The sequence below is a fragment of the Canis lupus genome, chromosome 28, assembly GCF_048164855.1.
Source record: "Canis lupus baileyi chromosome 28, mCanLup2.hap1, whole genome shotgun sequence".
NCBI classification, from domain to species: Eukaryota; Metazoa; Chordata; class Mammalia; order Carnivora; family Canidae; genus Canis; species Canis lupus.
The window spans coordinates 14,313,341-14,316,306 of record NC_132865.1 but is presented as its reverse complement, the minus strand read 5'-3'; the positions used below and the strand labels follow the sequence as shown (position 1 = coordinate 14,316,306).

The 2,966-nt window shown below is 41.6% G+C and overlaps 1 pseudogene; it reads right to left on the bottom strand.

Moving 5' to 3' along the window:
• Nucleotides 1-190: 190 nt before the first annotated feature.
• On the bottom strand, nt 191-679 carry LOC140619956 (small ribosomal subunit protein uS13-like; annotated as a pseudogene).
• Nucleotides 680-2,966: the final 2,287 nt, after the last annotated feature.

Genomic DNA, 2,966 nt, shown 5'->3' with positions numbered 1-2,966 from the left:
GTGTGCACACTCTCTGTCAAATAAATAATAAATAAAAATAATTTTTAAAAAATAGCTTAATAAATGTATTTATCTCACAAGATGGTAGAATGGTCACATGAGCTAATGCCTATGAGAATTGAGAGTAAAGCACCAGGAACATAAATGTCATCTATAATTTTTTTTAGGTGTATAAATGATTTATTAACAGACAAGGCCTATAACCTTATTTCTTCTTGGATACACCCATGGTGCGAACACAGCACTCTGTGGTCTTGGTGTGCTGGCCTTGGACATGAAGTCCCCAGAAGTGGTGCAGCCCCCTGTGGGCTCGAATCTTCTTCAGTCTCTCCAGGTCTTCACGAAGTTTGTTGTCCAGACCATTGGCCAGGACCTGGCTGTACTTTCCATCCTTCACATCCTTTTGTCTGTTCAAAAACCAGCCTGGGATCTTATACTGGCATGGACTCTGCATAATGGTGATCACACGTTCCATTTCATCCTCAGTGAGCTCTCTGGCTCTCTTGGTGAGCTAGATGTCTGCTTTTCTCAACACCACATGAGCATATCTTCGCCCCACGCCCTTAATTGCTGTGATGGCAAAGCCCATTTTCTGCCGCCCATCCATATTGGTGTTGATTACTCACAAAATGTGCTAGAACTTCTCAGGGATCACTAGAGACATGGCGGTGGCCCCAGTGGCGGCATGCAGGCCTCCTGTGGAAGAGCTGTTATCAATAATTATTAAAGATCTTCATAATGAAAGTTTATTTTGGGTTTAAAATTTTTTTTTAAGATTTTATTTGACAGAGAGAGAGAGAGAGAATGAGCATAAAGAGACAGAGCAGAAAGCAGAAGGAAAGGGAGAAGCAGACTCCCTGCTGACTAGGGAGCCTGATGTGGGGCTCAATCCCAAGGCTCTGGGATCATGACTGGAGCCAGAAGCAGACGTTCAATTGACTGAGTCACCCTGGCACTCCGAAAAGGTCATTTTATAATATAATTTCCCCTTCAGTTGATTTTTTTTTTTTTTAGAGGAGAGGCAATTGGGTTTAAGTATCAGGTTTTGTTAAAGCCAGACACACCTCTGTTACCCTAGCTGAGGTCACATCCCCTCACTGGGAGAGTAGCCCATTTTTTTGCTCATCTTTCAGTGATTATGAAGGTCATGAAAAATGCATTTTTGTCACCCAATATATATTAGTTATTGCTGTTAAATAAAGGGGAAATTAGTGAGTTAAGAGAAGAAAGCAGTATTAGTGTGGGCAGTTTATTCAGAAGGGTAGGAGAGTAGAAACCACTTAAGGATTGGATATACAACAATGTACTATGACACGGGTTAGAAAATGGCAGAAAACTAATAAAATACTGCAAAAGGACAGGGGCAAAATCCACTTAAATTCACTTTGATGAAAAGAACATTCTTACAGAGGCCCAACATACAACTGTGGCAAGCCAATGTGAAGTTTTAAAAATATAACTTCAAGTGTCAAAATGTAATCACATATACCTAACGAATCAAAAGATATGTTAACGGTAATTAATGTTTTGTATATTCCACTGCAATCATGAATTTTCTGAGACTAATATCATTTTCTTAATTGATCTCTAGAGTATAATGTAAACCATGTCAAAGCTCCTGAGTAGGTACTTAATTGCTAAGTGTAGGAACAGACAAGACTACAAGCTCCTAAGACCCAAACCATGCTTACTTTAATAAAAAGCTCTTTGAAACATATTCCAGCCCTTGTCTACTCTCTTCACCTCCTTTAACCACCTGCTGTCCCCTCTTATTCTCACTGTAGCCTCCCAGGGAAACTAGGGTGGTTTGACTAGATCACTATCAACTTCCTGTCGCCAAACTACCATGACAACAGCCTTCCTCTTCTCCCTGGACCTCCTTTCTGTTTTGAAGCATCCGACTCTTTATTGGAACTTTGCACTCTCCAGGTCTTCTCTTCTCCCTGGGACTCTACTCTTGCCCTCTGCGGCTTCTTCACATCAATATTAAACACACTCACGCTTTCCCCAACTGCAGGTTCCCATGTAGCACTGCTCTGATGCTCTATCCCTTATATCAGACATGGCCAAAGAGCTCCATTTCTAATGACCTATTTCGTCCTCTGCATTCCTCACCTCCCAAATGTCCACATTCTCTTTTTCTCCAGGAATACTATTTTCCCTCAAGGTATATCCACAGAAATTTTTATAAAATATTACACAAATAGTACAATAAAAGAAATACATAGGGCACCTGGGTGGCTTAGGCAGTTAAATGTCTGCCTTCAGCTCAGGTCATGATCTCAGGGTCCTGGAATCAAGCCCCACATTGGGCTCTCTGGGAGTCTGCTTCTCCCTCTGCCCCTCCTCCTGCTCATGTGCATGCTCTCTCTCAAATATGTAAAATTAAGGGATCCCTGGGTGGCTCAGCAGTTTGGCGCCTGCCTTTGGCCCAGGGCACGATCCTGGAGCCCTGGGATCAAGTCCCAAGTCGGGCTCCTGGCTTGGAGCCTGCTTCTCTCTCCCTCTCTCTCTCTCTCTGTCTATCATAAATAAATAAATCTTTAAAAAATATTTAAACCAATATGTAAAATTAAAAAAAAAAGAAATATATAAAATTTGCCTGCAGTACCACTACATAAATTGTCCACATGCTTCCATTTCCCCTGTCAGTAGGTTTCTTGTAGTCACAGCTCCCACAGTGACGTTTTGGTTCACTCTAGAGATAAATCATAGCCTGCTACAAAAACAACTACTCTGGCTTCAAGAGGCCTTTCACCTTCTCCCTAGGAGATTGTTGCCTCTGCTTGTCTGAGTATATTCTTATTAAGGTCGATAAAGAGTTCCATGTTGCTAAATCTAACATGTTCTTAAATCTAGACTTAATTCTCAACTCCTTAGTGTGTTTGAGGCAACTGATCACCCCTTTGTGACACCTTCTCTTTTGCTGGTTTTGTGACGTTACAGTCTCCTGGTGCCCACCTACT